The following is a 27,582-nucleotide window of genomic DNA, read 5'->3' on the forward strand; positions in this document are numbered from 1 at the left end:
AGAAAGAAAGAAAGAAAGAAAGAAAGAAAGAAAGAAAGAAAGAAAGAAAGATCTATCTTAAAAAGTCAAAAAATACCTAGAACGGCCTTTGAAAAAGGTTGTTCATTAGCCTTTGTACTCTACGGGGCTCCTGATCCTTTCATCCCTCGGGGTCAGCTGGCAGCTGCGAGCAGACTCAACTACAGAGCAGCCCCTGCTCCGAGGCTGGGATGAAGGCTCTGACCGCGGGACTGACCCGTGTCATACCCTCTTCTTCCCGGCCGGCTGGGACCTGTGGAGGGCCCCGGGCTGCCTCCCCTCCATCCTGGGGGCGTGGAGCAGGGAGAGGAGTGGGGTCCCGTCCTTAACTCCCTTCCTCTTGCTGAGTCCCGTGAGAAATGCCGGGCTACCTGCTCTCCCCCTTCCGTGCTCGCTCCCCACCCCCATCACTCCGCGTAGGTGAAGGCACAAGTCCTTCTCCGAGCGAGCAGGCGGCGCGGCTCGGCTCGGCTCGGTTCCGGGCTGTCCATGAGCCGGGACTCTCCGAAGCCCCCGTGGAGGGCAGGGCGAGTGCTGGGGCAGGAGCTGCGCCGAGCACGCCGCGGCTGGGCTGACGCTCGCCGGGACTCCTCGGTACGGCTTTATCGAGCCTTTGAAGTCGTGAGTAGTTTAGCCCCCCCAAGCGAAGGGCGAAGGAGGCGCCGAGCTAATGGCGAGTGAGTCAGCTTTTGAGGTACGGCCGAGCAAATAGAAGCCACTGAGCAGCCAGGGGTGAGGGGGAAGCCAACCCCGAGGCATTTCGGTTCCCTTTTCTGTTTCCTCGACACATGGCATTGATCAGCTCCCTCTCCTCCATCCCTCCCCAGCCCATTTCTTAAAGTAGCTTGCAGCTAAAGCTGTGCTTTTTTTTTACTAATGGAGGAGTTTGAGGCAAATTCTCTTCGCACACCCCACGTCCTACCTTGACGGCTGTATCCTATCGCTCAAGTGCTTCTCGGTATTAAACAGCCTTGTCTCTAAGTGGACTTGCCAGGACAAGGCGGTAGCCTACTAGGGAGCTGGACGGCGGGGAAAGGGTTACTCCAAAACAAGCGCAGACAGCCCGGCACACACACACACACACACACACACACTCGTATACACACGCACTGAATGTGCACAGGAGAAATAGGGAGGTGGGAGGAGTGGGTGTTGTTACCGCTTTAGGGCAAAAGGCGGTTTCTCCAGCGGTTTTTAAGTCTTTATGACTGCTTATGAAAATCAGACATAATACTAGAGGAGGTCCGTCTCTTCCCTGAGGGTTGGAGATTCTTTTATTCTGTGTTGTATTTGTTGTATAATGGTACTGCCTATCTAAAAGTTAGCAAGAGAGGACGGAAAGGAAAATAAGAGGGTGGGGGAGGCGAGCTTGGCGGCGGCTGCACATGAAATATCGCCATGTTGGTGGAGAGCACGGCTGTAATTATTGCTAGAGAGGGCATCTCCCAGAACGGCAGCTCGGGGAGTTTTTCAGCTCACTTCCCGGCTTCCCTTCCGATACGCTCCGATACACTCCGAGAGTCCCCGGAGCAGCGGTGCCGGGGCAGTCCTGCCGCGAAGGGTGGCGATACCCGCACCTCCCTCTCCCGCAGCGCCGGCCCGGCGGGCTCGGCGGTGAGGCAGGGTGGGGATCGGGGGCTGCGCAGCCCGTACGTCCCCCCAGGCAGCGCCGCCCGCTTGGTTCCCATTGCTGAAGGCGGGGGAGAGGGCGAATCTAAACGGATGAAGCTCGCTAAATTGTCCTCAGCAACCTAGGGGTTAAAAGCGGTCGGGGAGGGGGAGGCGGGGGGGACGGGGAGGGAAATAAGGAAATAAGAAAAAGAGAAAATCTAGCCTGACTTTGCCTCTTGGAAAGCTTTAGGTTGCAGCCCTGCCTTCCAAGCATTCTTTAAACTAGAAATGTGGGAGGGACTCCAGGAGAGAGAGAGAGAGATGGCTATCAACTGAATTCATTACTGTAAACATCTCCCTGGGGTGTCAGGCAGGGAGGAAAAAAAAGGCACGACTTACATTAGCAGAGAATAGTGAGATGTGAGGCATCATTACTGCTAAGATCAGCCTGCAATCCCGGCTGGAGGCAGGCGCAGGACTTAGAGAGAGCCAGATATACACACTCACACATACTCACATACATGTGTCCGATGCCTTCTCCGACTTAGGAGGGTCCTGGGTCGCCGTGCCTGCTCCTCATGTGATCCTTTCATCATTTCCAGAGGAAAGAGACAAAAAAACCCAACAACAACAACAACAAAAAAAACAATCTCAAAGACAGAAACCCCAAGACCCCGCGTAGCCGCAGTCCCCTCTCGTTTATTTTTTCACCGGAGAAGGAGGATCGGCGGGGGAAAGAGAGAGCGAATCGAGCAGAGAAAGTGCGTTGGGAATGCCAGAGCCGCGGGCTGCGCGCCGGAGGAGGAGGTGGCGGAGCAGGGGGTAGGACCATGCCGCCGCCTCGTAAGGGCGGAGGAAGGCGCGGGAGGCGCGGGGGTCGCTCGGAGCGGCGGCGGCCGGCGGGGAACGGGCCCGCGGGGCCGGCCGGGAGCGGCGCCGGGCGGAGGGCGGCGGCGGCCACCACCGAGGAGCGGCGGCGGCAAAGTTTTGGTGTGGGGGGCCAGAGGCGCGCAGGGGGATTACGATCGGTGCCGGCGAGGGATTCCCAGACGCCGCCAGGTACAGTTGGGATTTCATTTCTCACTCTTTTCCTTTCTGGTAATGCTAGCCCCGGGCGATCTAAAGCCGCGGTGCCCTTTGCCTTGTCCCAGATGGCAAAGTTGAGGAGCCGGGATCAGGCTGTGTCAGAAACACCGCCTTCGCCACGTTACAGCCCCATGTCCGTGGCGCCGGGCACACACAAGTATGGATTTATGAATGGCCGGCGGCAAGTGCTAGCAGGGTCCCCGGGCTATTTTGCGCCAGCGTGTGGCTCAGGAGCGGGACTCGGAGCTGGCAGCTGCAGCGAGGTGCCGGTCCCCGGTCGCGTTTCACTGCCGAGCGGGAGGGTGCCGAGCCTGGCCCCCACCCCGTGGGGAGGGGAGAGCCGAGGACTACCCCTGCGGCAGGGGCACCGGCAGAGCGCCTGTGTGAGCACCACCAGTGGCTCTATTTGGGAGGTGGTTCGGAGAAACGGGACCTTTAGAGGTGAACCTTGCTTGGAAGAGGTAGTCAGTCGGCTTAGTTCGGCGCTGCCAAGTGTTAAGGAATCTACGAGGAGAGTCAGGAGCTGCACTCGGCAGGAGGATCCATCAGATCCCCATCAGCAGCCTCCGAAGCGAGGCTGACGGTGAGTGGGTGGGGGCGAGGTTAAGAGAATCGGATCAGGACTTGGGAATACAAAGGAGCCGCTCAGAGAACTGGCGAGTTAGATGGGGGTCTGACAAAATAAGAACAAATACTGCGGGGGGCTGGGTACGTAGGGATGGTGTGTGAACAAAAAATAGCAGATCGCAAAAGGAAGTCAAGTAGCTGAAAAGACCTCTCTTGAACATGATATAAAACCCCGTAAAAGATAAATAAACAATCAAAAAAGTTAAGAGAATAAGATTCTCCTCCTTCTTTTCAGAGTTGGAAGCAGTCAACAGGAGCTTTTAATTAATTTTAATGGAGGAAATCTGTTTTAAGGCTTACAATAAGCTAATAAATCCAAGGCACAAATCCGTGTAAATTCCTGTACTGTGTGTGGAAGGTACTGATTAGATTTCTTCAGATGCTGCCTTTTGCAGTGCACAGCTCAGCCAAATAGAATGGGAGAGGTTCCTTGCACAAGGAGCAGGAAAAGATACTAAAGCTAGTCAGACCTCTCCCTCTCCCTCCCTCTCCCTCTCTCATTCCTTCCCTCTCCCTCTCTCCCTCTCTCCCTCAGTCAGGGTGTATGTTAAAGAGAGGTTTATTTACTGTAACTAACTTTACAGTGCTTGCAGGAAAATTAAACCAGTTTAGAGGTTGAGATTGATCAGTGCTTGGGTTTAATAAACTCAACTAACCATACAAAAACCCCCATAAATTTCCATGGACTTATTTCCTTGCTTCATTCACTGACATGGTCTTTCTCCAAAGGAAGACCTTTATATATTTGTAGTTTAAGAGGCAACTGATGAACTGATTTTCGATATATATATTTTTGGAAGGAGAAAAGTTCATCCTGGCATTTTTTCTAAAAACCATTAAAAGGTACTGTACCTACACCTCTATCCACCTTTCTTTCTTTTCTTCTTTTGAAGGAGTCAGTATATGCAAGGTTATCACTGAGACATAACTTTGCATAATGAAAAAGATATAAACGTTGCATAATTAAAAAGACATAACTGATGTGATTTTAAAATCACTATTTCTATGTGACAAAAGTGATGTTAGAATGTTAGTGTTGATCTTTTTTCTGAAAATTATGGGAAGAGAGATTTCAAGGAGCTATTTCAATACTTGTTCTGTATCCTGATACGGTAGTGAGGCAGTTAAGAGAGTGCAGGCCTGGAGTACTGTAGGTGAAACAAGTCAGAGCACTGTGTAAATACAGGGTCTATAAAACTACCTGTGACTAGAACAATCAGTGTTTTCCAAAGTCCAAGGCTTTAGCAAGCAGTGGTGCTGGAATGCACCCAGAGTCCTTAAGAGTCTCTCTACACACACATACACCCTATATTTTGTATAAGGTGATGTTATCTGTGTTTGGCTTGGGGAAGTCTGGATCTAATTTGAGCCACTGTTACAAGTCACATTTATATCCTGGCCTGCTGGATAGTTTGATTTAGGATGTAGACTTATCTCCTTTGCGCAACCCTACACCCTCCCAGTTGGAATCTGCATTACATAGGTTATGCTTTCCTTCAAGATTCAAGAATGTGCTTGCATTCAACTGCTTAAAATAGCAGTATCTAAAATGTGGGATGTCACTGGGGCTGGCTTCCCTACCCTTCCTGCAGCAAAGAAGGAGAGACACAGTTTTACCAAGTGAAGAAAACAAAAAGGACTTGAAACAAGTAAAACTATCAGGATTTTCCAGTACTGAACTTTCTATTTAAAGGACTAGAAAAGAAGGCACAGTTAAGGTAATATTGTTTCCAGGAAAGTGAGAGCTTTATTTCTTAATAAGTTCTGTTACCTCTTTAATCTCCAAATGAGCTCATTTTTGTCTAGGATACTTTCATGTAACTTTCAGGCTTTCACTAGGCAGATTCAAATCCAGTCCATTAGTGACCTCTATCTGTGAGAATGGTGTAGTCAATGGTGTTTTTTCCCTTCACCATAGTGGATTGGAAACACAGACTATAAATTGTTTTAGTCTTTTATACCTGCAAATCACCTAGTTTTTAGGTTACCAGTTTTATATTCGTTGCAAACAATGCGATTTTCTAGTGTTTTAAGCAGGAAAACAAAACCGAACTCCAGTTCCAAACATGAATCCAGAACTCTGAAAGAGCTTTCAATTTCAGCTATTCCAGTGATAATATGATGAATATTTGCAAAAATCAGAAAAGTAAGAAGCCACCGGTGCTATTTAACATCAGTACTAAAGGAATTGCATTTATATTTGTCTGATGTTATAATACTTACTCTAAAGCAGGCTGAACCTGTGGGAAATTTTATTGCCCCTCAGTGCTTACATAGTTGAAACTTGAGAGAAACACTCAGACCAGATATACTGTGAGTAGAATTTATAGTAGCAGGGTGTTTAAAAAATATTAAAAAAATATAGAATTCCAGTGCTCTCTATATTAGGAATACGTATCAGAGATGAGGGAAAAGGGATCTTTATAAAACAGATGGACTCTTTCAGCAGATTATTAAACCCAGCTTCCCAATACTAATTTGTGTCTTGTTTATATCCACAGCTATATTCCATATTTTAGTTAGTGATTGTAAATGGCAGTCAAGGACTTGATCAGCAAAGTCTTTGGGTAGATGAATACCACTGTTTGACATTTCTCAGACTGTAGCTGATTACCTCAGCACTTGGTAATATGATTTTTAGGTGTTTCCTTCCCTCCCCCTTGGGCAGTCTTTTTTCGGAGTCTTTCTGCCAATGCTTGTTATTTATTTCCTCAAGAAGCCAAAAGAGTTGGAACTTGCCCCAGAGGCATAAAAATTGTTTTTTCTTCTCTTTTTTTTTGAACAATTATTTGTATTTTTTTCTCTTATAAAAAACAGTAGAAAAGAATAATATGCAGGTGTTATTTTTTTAAAGAAGGCTAACTTAACTTACACTGAAGATATGAGCTTTAGTTTCCCTACAGCTATGTGTAACCCACACCTTTCAAGTAATTGACTTATTTTAAAGAAAAGCAATCACAAAAAGATCATCATTAAAATGATGTCATGTTTTATTCATTTATTTTAAACAAACCCAAACCTTAATCCATAGATGATACTCAGGAAAGAAGTGTTTGAAATAAAAGCTCTTCTCTGTTTAACAAATTATATTCTAATCACATCAAACAATATGCCCTAGGAATACTACAATTTAATCTGATATTTTCAGCCACTGGTGAAAGGTGTTGGGACCTTCTTATACCTTTTCTTCTTCTTTTTCTTTTTTTTTTTTTTTTTTTAATGGTGATTTGCCCAGAGTACAGGTTGGTTATTTGTTTTTTTCTCTTGTCTTTCACTCCTTCTTCTGACACGGCCCCTTTGAACTCTATCAAAATTAAATATTAGCAACAATTTAAAACAAATCCATCATGCCCTATTCAGCATTCCTGAAAACTTAAGGTCTGTAAAATTTCCCTTTTTAAAAGAAATCTTGTGTTTCAACTCTAGAAACAGTCTCCTGTATATTTTACTTCAAGCTATGACTGCTTTATTTAGTTTGGGTTTTTTTCCATAAGCCTTTTCTAGCCTATTTTAATGCAAGGATGTATTTACAAAGCCATATGACACAGAAAATTGTTTATCATTCAAAGGTACTGTCTTTGAAACTGCCTAAGTCCATTCACATGAAAACTTATTTTGATATACAGGATCAGATCATTGCCAGATTTGGTCCTGCAGAGTGATGGCTTTACTTCAGACCCAGGTGTGAGGTGCCTTGCTTATAACAGGCCCTGGTCAGTATTTTACAGGATCTGCCCCTTACTAAGAAGAATGTTAGATGTCACAGATAATATTCTGGCCTGGCCTTCAAGTCAACAGGCAACATCATAACTCTTAAACACCAGCAAACTATTCACAGTATAAATTATCATTGTAGTTTTATGCAACAGTTGTGGATTAAAGGCTGCAGTCAAAACATTTTGGAGAAAAAGGAAAATTTTGAAAGGTAGTTCAGGCAATAATCTGTAGGTTACTGTGATGGTCTGCAGTGTGTTTTTGCAAATCCTGGCCCAGGCGGAGGCATACCTTGGGCCACAGAATTCAGTATTTACTTCCTTTCATCATCATTTATTTTTGAATATATCACAGTGAAAATGTTTGGATGAAGTGACAGAAATTCTACTCTTTGGCCAAAGTTCTTTATTGTGTCCAAGTTGTCATTGGTAATCTAATTATCTTAAAAATATCATATAAATATCAAGCCAGTTCCTTCATAAAAACATTCTAGATGACTAAATTAATCTAAAGCTATTCCAAAAACTCTCTTCAGACAAAATCGTAAAGATTTTTTAATGTCTGAGATCTTGTGGGAGCATTACAAGCAAAAGATTTTGATATTCCATATCTGATTTATTAGATATTCATTGTCTTGTACATCTGTGTTCAGAAAGACCCAGGCAGGTTGATGCTACACTCTTCCCTTGTAGTAAATACTGTAAACTATACGAAAGTGCTACATGACCTCTTGAGAGCAGGGAAGGTGAGAGCTCTGTATGAAAAGCCTCATCAGCAGCTCCTGAGAACAGAAATCAGTGCGCTGCACTGTTACTCCCAGTTCTCACTGGCTGATTTTGTCATTGCTTCTCAAAACCAACAGGTCAAATTAAACCAAAGAGCAGAGCTTTTTCTGACAGTACTTGGCAGTCCTGCACCACAGAGCTGCACTAGCAGCTCATACCTGGCCAAGCTGTTCTGTAAGAATTAGCCAAGAGACATGATTTTCAAAAGGGTTGTCTGCGTGGGGAGGGGACACAGTGCTCCAGCACCATGTCCTAGGACTGCTGGAGGGCTTTGGTGATGTTCATGCACAGTCTTCAATCTTCATGCAGGTTGCAGAGGACCAAAACATGGTCAAAGTGCAGTCACAGAATCATCAACTGCAGACTAGAAGTTTCAGAGTACAAATATTTCTTTCTCTTAAGATTTCCTCTATATTTTTCCTACAGAAAAAAAGATGACATTTACAATGTCATTGGAAACTAATGCAAAAAAATATTATTTTATATCAGTATCATACTGAGAACAAGATAATTAATGTGCAATATTGAAAAAGAAATGTTGGTTATATCTATATGTACTTGCATATGTATACAGTTTTTGTATGTGTTACATATATAGGTGACTGTGACTTTGTCTAATCATAGAGGTCTCCCTCAGGCTTTTCAAAGCATATATAATTAACATTAATTCAAAATTAATTCTGTTGGTGAACTGCAAATCAAATTAAACAATAAGAAAAACTCATAGTTTTCCGCCAGTGTGTTGGAAGTTTCTATACTGGGTAAAAAAGCTGAGGTGCTCCCAAGAGGTATTGCTCCCGAGGTCAATGGAAAGAGTCTGCAGCAAACTTACCTGTGCTTATGAAATACAACTTCACAGCTGAAGAACTGTATTTTAAATTAATGTACTTGATTCCAGACTCAATCCTTCTCTCTTTCACTGGCAAGTTAATTTCACAGACACTCTTCTCATGATTAGGTATTACTCATGTGAGTAATGATTTAAATACCCCAAAGTGATGTAATTTAGCTGTAATTGAGGATGATACAACCCCAACAGCGTGTCTCTGGTTATACTAATGTATATATGCTTTCATTAGTAGTTTCTTCGTGTATGTACAGGAAAACAAGCTATGTAGGTAAAAGTAATTAGAGTTACTAGAATTGTGTCTTTATTAGGATTGTAGCAGTGCAGGTGTTTGTCACAGCTACAGTGTACTTAGGTATACTTCTGTAAAAACTATCTGTAGACAAGGTATCGTGTGCGCATATCATTTAATGAACTGCGATTTTGGTAAGTGAGGGGGTTTTAGTAAGCCTGTTTCATGCCTTAAATGCTAACTGAAACCATGTCAGGTGTCTCTAAATGAGGTATTTGTTAGCAGTACCTTATAATTTCATTTGTGATCTAGGAAGTTTTTCCGAGATGGTGCTTCTTGTGTCATTGAGAGATTTGCATCCAACTAAATGTACCCTATTTAGTAGTCTTGTTTGTCTGGTTTTGCAGGCCATCTCATTGGCTCATCCAGCTTTAACCTTATTCTTATCTTTAACCACTTAGCTTTGGAGTTAGTCACAAATGCTCCAAGACTACACATTATTTCTTGAGCCATATCAGTTGATAACTTGCTGTAAAGTTTCATCATTTGTTAAGGGAAAAAAAAGCCAAAACCAAAATACTTTGATACCCGAATTGCTGTTGTCTTAGATTGGGTGGTTGTAGGACTCCAATTAAATATATTGCTGTTCTATATGCATATTTCATCATGTTGTATAGCTCCATTACTGTTAGCCCCCACATTATTCTTTGAAGAAGAGGAAGTGGAGGCAGAAAAGACAAGCAAGTCTAACCAACAGCTCACACTTCTGTCTCTAGTATGCTCATAACATTTTCTTTCTTGATTTAAACTTTTTCAATATTTCATTACTTTATGCTTTGAACTGCCCATTGAAAATTAATTTCCAAAACAATATAACTAAACTAAACAACTAAAAAGTGCTATTATCCAGCCTGATAAATTTCTCCTCCTTTAAAACAAATTTAGTTGTCTAAGAACAAATTTCCTCACGTTGAAGATGAGTATACAGTTAGATACTGCTAAAATTTAACAGAACATGATCACATACAGGCAGAGTCATTCTCATCCTGTATTGCTAAATCCTGTGTATCAAATTGGTGTATGCCTAACAGTGATGTTTGAAATAGCTCATTCTGGCCCTGTGCCATGCTGCTCAGTGAAGAGCTGCTACTTGAACAGTTCAACAGTAAATTGTAAAATGCATTTTGCCATTAGAAGTAGTTTTTTCTATTATTTGAGAAATTACTTTCACTGTTTCACAAAACTAATTTCGAAACCTTATTGTTTAGCAGTTGTGCAGCAGAATTACAGTCTTTACTCATGGAGAGAAGTGTCTACCACTACAGCTTTGAAAATACTTGAAAGATAAAAGCATAATGGACACCTCTCATTTTTTTTAAGAATGTGCACTTTGAATGCCACAGACAGAGCCAAGTCCTTTGTAATTGCTCAGAGATGCCTAAGCATCTGTGGCAGAACATCTGACAGTAAGGTTACTGTAGTTCCTTTATCCATGTTGAGCCCTATAAGAATCTCTTTTTTAAAATCTCTTATTTATTCATATGGTATTATATATTTAAAATGTTAAAAATGTACATGTGGGGACACACACACAAACAAAACGTAGAAAAAAAACCAACAAAAAAAAGAGATTTCCAAGAGAATTAAAGCGGTAAAAGAGCATTTAACAAAATCTATTTTCCTCTGAAGCTTAGTTAGCATCTTCCTTTTTTATGATTTAACTAGTTAGTGGGGCAAACAGTGATACTGCAGAACTTTGAAATGGAAACTGTACATGAGTTTTTCTAGTTTGTTTGGTTTTCTCCTGTAATTCTTTCCCCCCACAGTTAACTGAGAACAGTTTTCACAAGTAGTACTCCATTCAATACATTCTTAAGAAGGGTTGATGAAATTTGATTTCATTTTAAATTCTGGATACAGGGTTCTGTATCCCATCTTGTGTGATACACTAGAATCTTAGATTTTAGTTGCGTATAATTCCAGTAAAATGCAGTCTTTGAAAATGAAATAAAGATGAAAAAAGAACCAAAACCCACTAAAAAAACCCCAAAAGCGAAACCGAAGGAAACCCAAGCCCACAGTCCAGGAGATGTGGGTATCTCAATGCTAACAAGAAGTTTGTTTTCTGTCTCACACTGGATAATCTTATCAGTATCTATTTAACTTTATATCTAGTACCAAATACAGGTTAGTCTATTATCACTGAAGTCAAACACACAGCTCTATTCTCAGATCAGTACAGCGGATCTTTATAAATCTGGAATAAATGAGATGTTAGAGTTGCTGCCAGCAGCTCTGGCAACAGAATTGTTGATCTGCCCAGATTCTCTTTCCTGCAAAAATGTCTTATCAGCAGATCCACACACCCTACATGGTGCGACTGTGAATTTACAGATAAGAGGACAGAATAACTGAAAGTGGATGGATGGCATGATCATAAATAGGTTGTGAGTTACCAACTGTGGAGCTTGATCCTGAGCACCAGGAGAGGCAATTATAAATTTCAGAGCCCTTCAAAGGATAAAGAGGTCTCTAGGTAGAGGAGCTTTAACTCTTCACCCTTCATTTGTCCAAAGTTGAAAGTACATAAATCAGTCCATATGAGCAGAGATGACTCTGAAATTCATAACCACTCATCTCTGTGACATTGATGGAAACTCTATTGAATCAAATGCATAGGTATTCTAATTATAAATCTCTGATATTCAGAACTTCCCTTAGGCCATCAATATCTCATATGCAATCATATTTTACAAGCTGCCAAATGATTGTCTGGTTATGCATGTGCTGACCCAGAGAAGGCATCCTCTAGTACAGCCAACCAGCTGCAGAAAGATGATCCTTTTTGAGCACCAGGAGAATAAACACCTTTAAATTTCAGATAACATCAGTGTCAGTTCACAGGCTGCTTAAGTCTTGTGAAGAAATATTTGGCAGTCTTGGGAAAGGGTGTTTAAATATAGCCCTGTATATTGTCTTGTGTTGATTGATAGCCAATGCTTGTTGAAAGGCATTCTTTTAACTCTTTCAGTGCAATGCTAAAAGATTATCTCCTCCTTAATACAATAGGAAATAAAAAGAGACCTGGGGCCTTGCTATGAAATTTGCCTTCCCGCTGTCTGGAGTACTTTTATTGACATATGTTTGTATTCTGGTAGCAGCATACCATTCTCCTATTTCTCTCTCTCACTGTCTCTATATTTTAAATACATGTGGCACCATAGGCTGAATCAGAATTTTTAGTTAGCTCTTCAGCTAAGAAGGATCTTTCTTTTAAGCTGGAGTTCATCCTCTTATGTCTGTCATGTCAGGTGCATGGAGGACAAGTATCCTAAAGATATTATTGAAACTGAAATAATAATGCTCACATACACTTTTATTTTCATTTAAATATTTCTGATATCATTTTTGAAAGTTAAGTATTGTGCCAAGGGAAGATAAAAGCAGGAAAGGGAAAGTGATTAGAAAATAACTGAAAAACAGGATGTAAGTGAGTAATCAAAATTGTCCAGACCAAATTAAGTCCAGAGATAAACAAGTTTATGTGCAACAGAAAATCCGATTTTCCTAGTCATCACAGTTTTAACCACCTAAGCTGTTATTTGTCTGAGAAGAAAATGACTGCCATGAGAGGGAGAGGTAGGACAGTACACCTTCTAGGAGAGGAGAAAAGGATCTGTTGCATTTTCCTAATTGTTTCTGTGGTGGGCATAGCACATTTGAATTATCACACAGTTAATGTTAGCTCAGAGTGTGTTACCTCTGGAACAGGACCCTTTTTGGTTTTGTAAGTCTGGTGCTCTTTAGTCTATTCCCTATTAATATTATTCTAGGTTCTCATTTTTGTGCCTTTAGAAACTGTGCATTCTAACCATAAGAAAAAACAGAGAAAAGATGGGATGGAAAAAGCAATTAGTGAGAAACTAGTCTTAAATTTTCCTCTCAGGAATGGGTTTATACACAGGAAACCTTCTTTACATGGATAAATCAAAGGGGAATAATTAATATTATTTGTTATTTAAAGTTTATAATATAGATCCTGGTGGCTTTTTTTGTTAGACCTCTCATCTGAAAGAGATTAGAGATCCCTTATGCGACAAAAGAAGAATGAATTAGGGGAGCAATGGGGACAGTGCTATGGGAGCAAATGACACCAAAGTGGGTCTTTATTACTGTTGCTTATAAGAAACCTGATGAAGGAAATGTTCATTGTACACTATAACATTCAGAATTGTGAGGTTTTTTCTGCATCATCAGTGCATTCATGCTGTCTTGTTCATTAAATCACTGGCTAGGTCAAACATTGATCAAACTCTATACTATGGTGTGCCTCTTGTGGCTGAAGGCAGGGCAGAATTCAGCACTGGATTTTGCAGTCGGGGGACAGGAAGTGGTACAGACTGAGGACTAAGCCAGCAATGGCTGCAGAAACTCCCTGCACACGTACATATGGCAGGGTTGGCATTTCTCTTCCCCCAGGCACACCAAATGCCCACAATCAGCATCAGCACCAAGTCTGAGCCCTTAATATGAAGGAAGGAGATAATTCATGGTGAAGGCTATTCTAAAGATATATGTCCTTGCTTTTTTAGTGAGGGTGTGCAATTTTTTTACAGTGTCAGCCTTCTCCATGAGTGTTGTGGCAGCAATAATATTTGGAACAACATGTAATTCTGGTTATTTGCTTACTTCTAATCTTGCAGAAAGTCCAGTAAAGAATCTGACTAGAATTCAGTCACTGTAACTGTAAAAGAGAAGAAAAAAGCTCAGTGGAAAAATGGCACTGTATGAGTTAACATGTTAGCCCTTCATTCTTTCAGATCGAGCTTCCTGTGAGTAATAAAACACAAGGCAGATGAATTTGGCTGGTCTCAGTCAAGCCTCTCATGGATAGTTGCCCACACGGGAATAACTACTGCATAGATTAGCTCTGTGAATAGTTCCAGGACAGGTGTGGGACTGAACTGCTTTGGCAGAACTGTGCTGGGGAACTTGTGTGTGATGATTCGCTTGGTGGTATCTGCCTTCCCTTTTCATGAGCACTAAAATTCAGCCAAACATGTTTTTTAAAATTGATTTTAGGAAATTGGAGAAAACTCAAATTTTGTCAGATTAGCAAATATTTTATTAAAAAGTTCAGACAAATCAAGTGCAAGTAGAAATTAAAATACCCTTACCAGGGTAAGAAACTAGTCAACATGTCATTCCTGACAACAGAAACAATGTTATGGTTTCTGATTTGTCTTTCCTGACAGTGTAAAACAAGTAACAAAAAAAGTGCAATATTTTAAAAGCTTACAACGGGAGAAAATGACACAGTTTCTCTTGCTGAATACAAAATCTTTTTCTTACTATCTGAAATCCAGACATAGTCTTTGGTGATCTATATGAAATGAAAGGTGGACTCAGGTAGACCCACCACTATTAACAGAGCCTTATTATTCCGGTCCCTGTCAGAAGTGAAAAGATTTGTTAGGTAAGGAAGCTAAACTGTTCTTTCACCTTCACATGCTCTTCTTCCTCTGTTCTCACAAAGCAGACTTGAGCCTCAGTCACACTGTACAAGTCCTTGTAAAAAGCACATTATCAGAAACAAACTCTGCACTATTTTTCCTGACATAAATAGAGGGAAAGTAAACATAAGATAGAAGGAAGTGTTAAGAACAGCATTGATCAAAGAACTCTGATGCACCAGTAGATTCAGAAAGCTTCTTGATATTAGATGTGTAGCACTTGCGTAAATCATGGCTCGACCAATTTAAAGCAGCTGAATATCCACACCATAAAACAGAAAACTTCTCTGTTAAACTCCTTGTTAGAGCCATGACTGTAGGCCACCCTTCCTTCTTTAGCAATAGGGGAAAGAGATTGCAGTCTGGGAGCTGACAATGCTGTTTGCGCCCTGGCTGCCTCAGAATCAACAGAGGACCCTGCTCTTCAAATCTCTCAGACAAAGTAAATATTTTTTTTCTTGATTTAACTGGAAATGCTTGGGCATGCAATTGCCTAAGGTCAGGTTTACAGCACTGCTGTAGTTATTTGCCACAGAGTTTGGAGTTTCAGAGTCATCTGTGAAGTAATTTATTGAGGCATCTATTTCATACTGCAGTTCTGTCTCACAGCAATTGCTATGCCCATTGCGACTGACGTGTTTTCCATGACATTTTTCATGCATTCCACCACTGCTATAACTAATGAAGCTTGATTTTCACAGGCATGTGACCATTGTGGGCATGTAATATAGCTCTAAAAAATTTACTGGCCTAACCCTCATCTCCTTCTGCTAGAGGACTACAGACATAATGGCTTTATCAATGCAACTGTGGACTTTTGCCATGTGCAGTAAATTTCAAAATTATCAGTTTTAACAAATTAAATAATTTCTCCTGCTGCAGGAACTCTCTGTTGCAGGAATAGGGAGAATAATCAGAGGCCTCTATCAAGTTGACATTTTAAGTTTCAGTTATGCTTTTAATTGTGCATATTCTGGTGGTGCTGTCTAAGAAAGATATGAACAGCACGAGACAATTGCTGTAATGTTACTAGAGAAAATTCAGTATTGCTGTGTTGCAGTGAATATTTATCTCCAGAATTTACAATAAGACTTTGCTAGCTGGTAACCAGTGATGTTTTTCATTCAGGATTTAGTGACCTTTTTCCAGTAAAAATTTCAGTAGTACCTCAGAGGCTGTTAATGTCTAAGAATAAATGTGTCCTTTCATTAGTCATTGTTTCCTTTATAGAAACTAGTACAATGTTTTGCAACTAGATATAAACAAAAGTGAATAATAATGAGCCACACTGCGTTCTGTTCTATGTGATCTCATTCTGCTCATCACTGTATTAACCTAATGCCAATATGTAAAACTCTAGTGAAGGCCACCTTTACAAAAATATTCTGCAATGTTCAATAGTATCACAGGTCTTTATATCATACAGAGAAATATTAATACTCAACATGAGACTTGGTCGGTCAGAACTGAAAATCTTTACATTCCCTTCTGATTATGAAATTGAGGGCAGTGGTTTATGCACACAATTATTTATGGGTGCATCGATTATGTTTATAACTCCACTGACTTGATACGTATGCACAATCTAGATAAGTAATTAGCAAAATGACGCCAATTGCCTGCATATTCCAACTGCAAATAACAACGTTGCAAAAGTTACTCCCAATGGATTGTTCTTCTAGAAATGTTATATCCAGCATCCCTCTCTCACCCTTGCTCTCTCGCTCTCTCCCTCTCCCTCACTTTGCCCTTCTGTTGTAACCTCTAATGTTTAAAGCCTTAGATGTGCTGAAACCTAGGTCTTCCTACCAAGATTAAAGGGTTGTATTTTCATGGTACTATGATTCCATCTATTTTAACATCTCCGATCAGAGGGGAAGGAGCCCACAGGTTCGCTAATAGACATCAGTACAAAGCTGTCATTTTAGGCTGTGGGAAAATGAGATTAGAACCCATATGACAAGAAACAAATCTCTTCTTCCTTTCTCCCAGGTAATTACACAAGTTGAATTCATGATCCCAGTGTATTTCTTGCTTTTCAGGCAATTTACAGGAGGAAGATTCTCCTTATTATAAATAAGTATCTGTGTTTTATAATTGCTGACAGTCATTTGGGGAACCTTTCCCTTATATGCATTGCAATGTTGCATATAAAATAATGTGAAATAAATAATACCATATCTCATATTACTGGTCTTAAATAGAGGGGAATATTTCTGATAATTTTCCAGTGTTTGTCTTCTCATGATGTATCATTACCGGTAAGGGAAAAGGAACTGTAAAACCTGAAATAGCAAAAATTAAAATGTGACTGGTCATACTTTCACCAGAGATTTTTCTTCAGTATAAATATAGGTTTTTTCTTCTAAAATATGGAATTACTTTACATCTACATAAATGAAAATGAAGAGACTTACTCCTTTTTTCAAATCTTCACCTATAGGATAAAGCAGAAAGCAGATGAGCATCCTTATATCAGACTAATTGACAGTGTCACGGCAAAACATATTTAGGGCTGTAAATAGTCAGAAACACGGTGCATGTATAGACCTCTGTGAAATGACTGAAGTAAAGTAGAGAGTGCTGGTTGTTTATGAGTCCATGTGTAGATATCAGTACATTGATAAATCAATTGGGAAACTAGAGTGATCTGCCTTTTTGTGCATGCTGCCTATATCCATAGTAGTTTAAAAAGCAATTGCAAAAATCCACAACACTTTTGAAAACAGAATCAAAAGCACTATATTTAGTCCAAAGGGTATGTTTTAAAAAATTTGTTTTTAAAAGTGTGTTAGATTTTTATTAAAAATACTAAGTATAGGGAAATGTTAAAGAATCCTCTACTTTTTAATATAAACTTAAAAAAAAAAAGGCATTCCACAAACAGCAAAATTTTCGCACTGTTTGAACAGAGCTACTTGCTTTATTTTGAGGATTAGCATGCCATCCTGTAGAGAAAGTCATACATGTGCTTAGTATATCTTGCCAGTTTGCTACATAAATGTGTGGGGCCTGGGAGAATAATAAAAATAAACCCAGCAAAACAATTGTCTGCTTCCAGCCCAAGTACAAGCATTAAAAATGCTACTATAATCAGATTATTCCTAATGAAGCTGCAGCTTCGAAATACCTGGATTTTCTACATAAAGAAGTGAATTTGGAACAAATAGGGGAAGGACATTGTAATGCTCTCCATAAAGTACAGCAAATATCTGAAGAACACTGTACCATAGAGACCATGACTGCAACTTACGCATATATCAGTTTTTACAGATATCTCCAGGCAGCAATGGCTGACTTCTAGCAGCTTTGCTCTCCATTGTAGCCATGTAAGTCAGGAATACTTTCTCACTAGTATCTCAGTGCATAACGAGTATTGCTCCTGGGACAACTGACTCCACATTACTTGATTAAAAATTACTTACTTAAAACCACTATTTACTCAACAGTATCTATGATTGCTTTATTTTCCCCCAAAGCTTAAGAATCATGCAGCTGTACTGCACTCATTTCATGCTAAAACATTTGAAGTTTTTTAGCTTTCTCCCCTACCTTCCCACTCTCTCCCAAAAGTGACTAAGATATTATTCCTGTTAAGTACAGGCCTCTATGTCGTGCTACACATGACATTGGCTCCTTCTAGTTCCAGTTTGATCAAAAATAAATTTGTGAAGCAGTCTCCTTTCCACCGTCCTCCAGAATTCTGCATTCTTTCAATTCCAGTCAAAGTCAATAGCTTTTGAACATGATGACCATTTTGCAAGGTCTCCAATATACTTAAATATATTTCTTTCAGTGGAAGTTTCTTTCAATTATCTCCATTGGAAGGACCAAGAAGAACCACCAACATATTTTTATGTTTCTGAGTGAGAAAAATTTGATTTCACAACGTAGTATGGCCTAAAATATAAATCTGAGACAGTTTGAAGTAAAAGCTCTTTCTGGAGATCAAGTTTTCTCATGGTGACTTTTAAAAAAAAAAAATTTAAATTGTAGCAATATTGCCTGCAAAATCCACAAAACAACAGCAAAAAGTAAAAAAAGTAATGAGAATAGGCAGCAGGTTGCCTGGCATGCAATGAGAATTAAAACAAAGACCAATCTCCCTTGGTAAATGTTGATATGAATATTTAAATGAAATAGGGGCAAAATACAGTCTGTCAAAACCAGTTTCCTTCTAGAGACATGGGAAGAATTAGGATTTATTTCAAGGGAAAGCTTTTATGCATGTCCCCAACATCTTGGTTTGCACAACTTGTCTCTGTGCTAAAACTTCCTAAACTAATTTGCCTAATAAAGAATGTGGGAATAATTTTTGTAATATGCATTTTATCCTAGCAATTTCTCATATATATATGAAATTTTTGTCCTCAAGTGTTTCCTGAAGAGAAAATACTGCAATATCATACTGGGTGAGCTTCAGTGGGCAGAAATGTTGCATCCAGTTACCGATTCGATATTCAGTATATAGAATATATACTCTGTGATCTGAACATGCAGCTCTGCTCCTCAGCTGGTCTGTACTGATGTAATTTTCTAAGATTAGTTATGCTAGTTCAGGACTTCAACAGAAGAATGAACAGTCAACTAGATGATCTGATCTGATTACCTTTCCAGAGTAACAAAAATTAAAGAGAACATAAAATATTAATGAAGAATCCATTCCTCTTAAATTTAACACAGTCATAATTTTTTTTTCCCATACTATGTTCAGAATTGGCTGAGAATTTTAGAAATATGTAAATAAATTTCAAATAAAACTTTTTGATTCAGTGGAACAACATATCTCAAGTGATTCAGAATTACTTATTTGGTGTCCTAAACACAACTTTGAGCTGCATAAACCTCTGAAATTTAATATCATCCCATTGTGACAGGTAATTGAATAATTTGGATGTAACCCTTTTTTAGGTATTTGTGTGGCTTAGTAACACCGAAATAGCTAAGATTCTCTGCTTTAATATAAGTGACTAAAGTTCCTGGAGTCAAAGACTTAGGTGATGGTTAGGCCTTCAGCAAAATCAATAGAAATAATTCCCCCTGACTTCAAAGGAATGGGGTAACTTCTTCTGACTACCCTTTCCATGTCTCTTATGGTTAATCAAGCACTTCTCTGAGTAGTTGTTAAAACTTTTATTATGTGTATGACGTTTTTATGCTTTCCCTGTCATGCAAAGGAGCATCCATCCAAGAAATGGCCACATAGCTTGAGATGTGATTGCTAGGTTTAACTCTACTGTAAAGTCCTACAAGCCACCTGGAAAAGGATGTATTCCTTTTCTTCTTGTCTTAGTGGAGCATGGGCACTGAGACTAGAATGCATCCCAAAGGGAGAGAAAAAGTTATTATATGGGTACCTGGAATTAAGCTAATGCATAGAATTTCTGAGTATGATTCAGGTTCAGTACTGCATCTTAGCATTTTTTATCAAAACTGTGTAAAAATTAGTTTGTACTTAAATGATCTAAAGAAAGTTTGTAAAACCAGGATCCAATACATCTATATGTGTTTTCTATGTATACTTGCAACATTCAGGCTTGAATTCTTCACAGACCTAAAGAACTGCCTTTCTGAAACATGTTTGTTTCCAGGTCAATCAAAAAAATAGTGAGAAATGCTGAGCATTTTTTGACAAACTGAAAATCATTGTACTTGTCCCACTAGCTGGAGTGCTGTCTTTACTCTTTTAGCCTTTGTCTCAATAAGCAGAATACTGGGATATTTTTCTAAAAGCAGAAATTAATACATAGTCTCCAAGAAATTATGTAAGTCTCATTTCTAGGCATAAATGGAATTAGCTTTGACACAGCACTGATGTATCAGTGTTGAAAATATGTCTGCAGTGATGGAGCAGGCACAGCTGGCATAAGGAAACCTCCTCGTTACTCAAGATAAATTAATTAACCAAGTTTGGTGCTATGGAATAGCAAAAAATGATTGATCAGAGTTGAGCCATAGCATAGGATTCATATATTCTCCTTTGACAGAGAATGCACTGACTATGCCTTGTCTTCAATTGGAGCCATGGGTTAGTAATTGAGAAGACAAGGCACTGAAATAATAGTAAGAATCAGTTGAACACTGGAGGAGTTTTTATCCAGGCACCTGTTCATAAGATCTGCTATGTATATATTACAGATATTATATCCTTAGGCCTTAGTTGCTAAACCCTTAAAAATGTCTAAATTTCTGTTCACATCAGGAAAACACAGTCACGTAGAAGTACCTACAGTGCAGCTGGTAGTTGAAATCACACACAGTGGAAATCTGTAGAAAGATACTATGTAACTTATGTTATTAACTCTGAGTGTATTTGGGTCTTCTTTATTTTCCTGGCCCTCTCTTACTCCCGTTGTGCATCTCCTCAATCTCTTTTCCCTTTCTGATGGACATCAGTGCAATAAATCAGTTTAAAATGAAATTTTGCAATAGAAGCAATACCTTGTTGGCATTGCACACAAGATAGGTATATTTTGTATTTGGATACTTTAAGTGGATACTTTAGGTGGCATTAATAACACCAATATTTATATTATTATAAGCTTAGCTTGCACTAGAGTGTCATTTTTATAGTGTTATGTTCCCTGCAAATGTTCTTCCTGTCACAATAATTTCTGTCTTTTTGAAGGTAAACACACTGGAGAACTAAGCCAAGTGTATGGAGTTTCCAGTATTTTTAATGTTATGACTATTAAAATGATGACCTTTATGCAGTCATCTGAGGCTCTACGCAATGCCTCCAAACTCTGAGGCTCTTTGAGATTATTAATGGCAGTAACATTATCTCAGTAATGTGAGAACAGTAGCTGTCCAGATTGAATGTTATTGGTAAAATTGCCTTGGAAAATATGCCCATTTGAATTGGATAAAAATACAAGTATTAAATCAAAGAATCCCTTCTTCAATTTCAAATATTTCTCAAGCATATTGAGGAAAATTCTGGACAATCACTATCATCAGAAAATTAGGATTTTCAAGAAAGTATTGAAGGTGTCAAAGCTAAGCTTTCACTAATTTTTGAGTGTTGCTGAAAAAAGACTATAACCAATTTAGTATTTACAAATTTTTGTGATAAGCTTATCAAGTATAGTAATGATCTAAAAAATAGATATATACTTATTTTAAGAAAATGTCTCAATAGCTTTTTGGCTGCTGAAAGAAGAAATATTTAATTTGCTGGGCTATTCGAAGTTCTCCAGACTGATCAAAATAACCAGAGTTTTATTTTATTTTCTTTGTTTCACAGTTTCCAAATATTTATGACAGAAAATGTTACCATTGTTAGTCCCATACATATAAACAAAAGCTGCTAAAGTGTTTCTAGATCAAGTCCATAAATATTGTATATTACCATCATGTTTTTGGTGCAAATAGCCTGACATGAGATCTGTCTTTTTTCAGAAATTTTATTTATGGTTTACTTTATTCAATTTTTGTATTACACAGTCATTCTCTATAATAAGTTAATGCTATGCTGTAACTATTTAAAGGGATTATAGTGTCAGTAAATTTTAAATCAAGCTACTTGCCTAAGCTTATATTACTGAAATAATGATTGATGTGCACTTTTGTTAAATCATGTGAAATCAAGTACACGAGAGGGCAAAAAATATCACCAGCACCACCAACAAAACAGCCTTTAAAAATCTAGTAACTGAAGAGTTTCAAAATTTAGTAACTGTAGAGCCACTTAGAGCCATTGTGCTTTAGTGGTTAGAGGAGGCAGAAGCATATTATAGAAACTGAAGTGAAATCCTGGCTAAGCAGAAAATGTTAGGAAAATTATATTGGCTTCAAAAAGATGAAATTTCACTCCTGGGTCTTATTCCTTCTGACTCCGCTTCTGACTCACTGAGCTTACTTGGTCAAGTAATTTAACCTTTGGTCCTAGCTGGTTAAAAATTCTGACCAATCCCAGAAATTTCGTTCAAAGCTGTGTCAGTGAATCATCTTTTGTCTCTAAAACACTTAAAGATGATGTAGTGAAAGATGGTCTTTTTATAAAATGTTCCATAATAATCTAGGTATCTCAAATTCTTCAAAATTTAAGTAAACAGCAAGAGAGAGATTTTTCTGGTTTTATCGCTTTTATTTATTTTTCCACTACAAGGAAACATGCATTTTTCACAATATAATTTGTTGCTATTGTAAGGAGATATTCACAAAATAGAAATATTTAGCTCAGAAGGGAAAAGCTATTAGGTAGATAAGGAAAATATTCTTAAGTATCTTTTTCCTTAGATCAGATCAAGGGTCTGGAACTCAACTACTTACTCAAGGGATTGTATTCTCTATAGTTAGGAGCTATCCTGCTGAACTAAGTGCTGCAGAATATATGGTCAGAATAAGTACAAGCTATTTATATAAATAACAAGACATTCTTAAGTAGGAAAAAAAGTATGATTCCATGTGCCTTTGTATGGGAGTGAACAAGACAGCAGTTAATCATTCAGGAGCTAGGCAGAAGCTCAGAAACCTGTTTACAAATGTGAACAATTAAGTATTTAGGCTCTCTAGTGTTTTAGTCTTCAGGAGTTTCTGAAGCCTCTGGTGATGCTTTTGTCTAGTCTGTCTTTTGACTAGTCTGGCCCTTTTTCTCTTTTGGGATGTATAGCATATATTTGCCATATCAAACAATTCTTTTCCTACTCAGAATCTTGCCATATATAATATTGTTGAAGAAGCTGTACTATCTTCTGTTTCATCTGTTTTTTAACATTAATCTTCTCATTTTGTCTAATACCCTGTGCCTTTCCAGCATTTAATTGCCAGGTTAGTTCTGATTAATCTGTGTATATCTAAGATACCAGGCCATGTTACTGAGCTACATTTTACAAAGATTTTTTGCACATGATATTATCTATGCAGCATAAATTTCTGTTTATATTTTTCAGCCTATGCAGCATTTTTGGCTTCTCATTTGCTTTAATGAATAATGAAGTTATTGTAATAAAACTAGCAATTTTTGACAATGTAGGATTAGTCTGAAACAATAGTAATATTATAATAACTTATTATCATGGCACAACAGCGAAAATATAGACTGCAATGATTTAATCTAGATGGACTCCTAGAAAATACCCAAAGTGAGATTTTTTCATCCAGAAGAACTTGCAAGAATCCCAGAAAGGTAGCATGAAGGAAGGAAGGAAGGAAGGAAGGAAGGAAGGAAGGAAGGAAGGAAGGAAGGAAGGAAGGAAAAGAAAGTATCTCCAGTAGGTAATGAAATTTTGATCACTGGTAATAGGAAGGGTTAAAACTATTTGAAACATTGTAGAGAGTATTAAAAAAAATCAAGAATGACTGGAGCAGGTACATCGACCAGCTTCTTTGATAACTAAAGGAATGAAGAAGTTGTTTTACAAGAGGGGACTGAAAGAGCTGGATTTAGCCTAGCAAAATAATAGCTGAGAAAAGTATGATTGCCTTCTATAAATAAATGGGGGGCAAGAGGAAGATGAGTTATTTTTGCTAAAGGACAAGGTTACCCAAGAACAAATGAATATAAACTAGCTATGAATGCATTTATTCTGCAAATTCATATAAAGGGTTTTAAGATGGAGCTCAAATGAGATGAATGGGATTGTATGACATGATTATTTATGATAGCAGGGAATTGGATTCACTGACCCAGGATGCCTCCTCTAGTTCTACAGCATGTGCTTGTACAAATCGCAGTTCTGTTCTCTGACTAGTAGATCACCTATTTCTGTAATTAGCTACTTCCTCTGCTGAGACCTTGTAAATCTTTGATTTTTGTTTCCAGCAGCAATGCAGTTAGAAATTTGGGTTTAGATTCCACCCTCTCCCTTTGCATTTTCTCTTTTTTTAATGTATAACAGAAATAATGCTATGCTTCTGCATTTTCTGGTATTTTTGGCAGAAAAACAGATCAGGGTAAGTGGAAGCAAAAAGGTACGTGAAAGGTAGGTGGTAAACTTTCTGAGCAGGAATTATGTACGAGTAGGTATGAACAGGTAAAACAACCAGTTTTGTGCCACTGTATTTCAAATATGAGCAATAATATATATATGCATGTTACATTTTAATGTTGGTATAAAAAGTATTAACAGTTACTTTGATTTAACATTAAAGAAGTGTCTTATTTTTACAGACATACAGGAAATTCAAATACAGAGATTTACTTCTCTGTAGATTATTTTTGTAAATTCCACTGGTTCCGCAGAAATTTCTTGCTCTCTCAGATCACCAAGCTAATTTTGTGTGACCTGATGCCTTGAAGTGCCACATTTGCTTAGGTGACCTAATTGGCTCAGGCAACTTAGGTGCATCTGCTCATCTTGGTGACTCACATTCTTTTCTTGATGAGTCGGGTACATAGAATTATCTTTTCAAGAACATGCATTGTTGATAATTTGCCTAGAAGGGCATGTGGGTAGGTCTTGAAGAATTATCTCTATAGTCATTGGCTATGATGTTGCAAGAACTTGTTAGCCAAAAGAAAATGGTGAGCAACTGGTAAAATGCCATATATAAAACATTCCTTAGTAGACTGAAAGTTTGTCTTATTTATTCTAATATTTTATTCTCTTATTATTAATAAAAACTTATTTTGTTTTGAAAAATATGTACATATAACTTTGTGGTACAGCTGGGTGATTTGGGAAAGTGATAACAGAAAGAAAGGAAATTTTGGGAAGACTTAAAAACTAAATTTTTTATTCATCCACTGTGAATTGTCAGGGCTGTTAATCAGACAAAATTGTTAATCAGTCATAATGTTCAGAATTTCAGCTCTTTCCTGCTACTGAACATGTGCTGGATCTGACTGTGATATTGTCAGGCGTGCTAAGCAAATATTAAGGAGTGTGAGAGCAGCAATGCAGAAAAATTCAAACTTGTGTTGCATTATGCCCTGTCAATCACAGTGAATGTGGCCTGACACAGCATGGTATTTGTGCCCAGATGGTCTCAAGGGCTTAAAATTCTTAAAAGGAAAGTTTCTTGTGAGCTAGGTTATTAAGAGTTTCATCTGAATAAGGAATGAAGGTTGTGGCCCTTTAGAAACACAGTGTCCCAAGAGATTCCTACGTCTTTGTCAATTTAAAATGATGGCAAGCAGTGGCATCATATTTATTGTATAGCAGTATCTATATTAATAGCCACCACATAACAGCTGAAAAACATTCCTTTTCTATCTGGGCATGTCGCCTCAGTACATTAACAAAGGTTCAAGAACAGAAGATGACAGGCTTTCATAGAGAATCATGCTGTTAAAATAACATTCTCTCCTGTGCCACAGCTTCTGGCATTGGAATCCACCATCCTGTCGTAAATTGCTGACATCAGTGTAGAACAGCATTAAGATCGTGCCTTTAACCCTTTTGATACCATTTCTCTGGGTAATTCTGTATCATATTTAGAAGGAAGAGAAAAAACTTCACAGGAAAAGGTACATATACATACATACACCCATACAGTGTATCTCTTACAGACAAATTTCAGAACACAGACTTCAGATTTTCCTTAGAACTCTCACTGCTATTTCAAAATGATGACAAGAATGATGACAGCTCTTTACTTTTAATCTATAAGTGAAAGAAAAATTAGATTCTGTATATTTAAAATGTTGACCTTCAGAAATTCCTCAAAAACTCTGACCACATCAATGTATTAATTTCAATAATAGAAGAGTGAGAAGGAGGGAAAAGGGGGAGAGGGAGAAGCACTCAGCTGTTCCAATGGTGTCCTCGCTTTGTTTTGGTGACTATAACGCCTTTCACTATACCAATCATAACTCACAATTCTTCTCTCTTTAATGCTATGCAACTTTTAGAGTACATCTGTTACTGTGAAACCTGGCCTTTTAAATTTTTTAAGACATTTTCTTTGTTCATAAAGAGGCAATCTAACCATAGATATGACGGAATGCAAAATAAGAAGACAGAATGGACACCCAGTTAACAAAGGCTTCTTGATTTGCAAGATGGAAAAAGGGTTTGCAGTCTCAATTTACAAGGTGTAGATAAATTTCTGAACTTCACTACAGAGGAAGTGAAGTAGAAACAAACTGTGATTAGTGATTTGAATGAGTGCAAAAGAGTTTTGAACATATTTGGAAACAGGCATCACGCAAAAGCTCACCAAATCACACAAATATTAACCAAATCTGAGTTCCTTAACATAGAATCACAGCGAGAATTACAACTGGGAGAAGTCTCTTACATGTTAAATTAATACTTGCATTTAATTCTTCCTGTTCAACTCCTTAAGTAGTTGGCCTTTTCCTAGACCACATGGTAGATGAAATCTTTAGTAATTTTGCCTGCCCTGCCTAAGTACCCTGTTCTGCAGCAAAGGTCTTCCAGGTATAAAGGATATTTTCTCACACCACATACAAGAGATCCTCAGCTACACTGGGTCAGTCTGCTCTAAATTCAGCTTTTTTTCTGCCTTTCAAACAGCTATTTAATTTAAAATCTATATTTTTGCAGGCCCTCATGGCATGGAAATGATACCTCCTGACATTTGTTTGTCTTTAGTTAAATCCAAAGGTGATAACATAATAAAAAAGTTTATTAGATTCTCCTGTGACCACCTTCACTGGCAGAAATTCTATTACATGCAGTTTGGCCCAAAAGTATTCTTGGTATAATTCCATCAAATCTAGCTTTCTGTTTACATCAAATTCTACTTGTGTGTATGGGGTTTGATTTGATATGGGATTTAACTTACAAGATGTGGGATAAGAGAACAGAGGTTGTTAAAAGGTACAACAGCTTAGATTGCCAAAACTGACACATTCACCCTTGAATGTGTCTCATTTTCTTTCAGTGTACTTTCAGTGTGATGAGACAGAGGAAAACTGAAAGAATGAACTTCTATGCTGCAAAATTGTGTTTAATATACAGCCAGCTGTACAAGAGCTCATCTGGTTTAAAGCATTATTTTGAGTTTTGTTTGCTTGGAAAAGCATAGAGTTCATATATATCTTCCTCCTTGTTGCCTTTGCTGAAGCAAGGACAGATAAATTTCTTCCCATGAAGCTAATTACCAACTAACAAAACAATACACAAACAGAAAGTATCACTTTGATTCATCCCTGGAAAATAATACCACTATCTTCCAACCTGCACCATCATGGAGGCATATGTCACTATTTCTGGAGGTGATGATAGGCTACTGAGC

The 27,582-nt window shown here is 38.6% G+C and overlaps 1 protein-coding gene across 12 annotated transcripts in view; it reads left to right on the forward strand.

Moving 5' to 3' along the window:
• FLRT2 (fibronectin leucine rich transmembrane protein 2) overlaps positions 1-27,582 on the forward strand; it is a 66,813-nt gene that overhangs the window by 2,322 nt on the left and 36,909 nt on the right. For 2 of the 12 annotated variants that reach the window (XM_042048313.1, XM_042048314.1), the window contains exon 1: positions 2,611-2,688. The exons of 6 other annotated variants lie outside the window; for them this stretch is intronic. The gene's annotated coding sequence lies outside the window, so the exon portion shown is untranslated. Of the gene's footprint in view, positions 1-2,372; positions 2,452-2,604; positions 2,689-3,134; positions 3,157-3,205; positions 3,299-27,582 lie in introns of those variants that run through there. 4 more of the 12 variants (XM_042048307.1, XM_042048306.1, XM_042048316.1 and 1 more) reach the window with 4 other exon arrangements.

This window comes from Corvus kubaryi, unplaced genomic scaffold (assembly GCF_017639235.1).
Source record: "Corvus kubaryi isolate FWS band 111438036 unplaced genomic scaffold, C.kubaryi_AGA036_p1.0 66, whole genome shotgun sequence".
Taxonomy (NCBI): domain Eukaryota; kingdom Metazoa; phylum Chordata; class Aves; order Passeriformes; family Corvidae; genus Corvus; species Corvus kubaryi.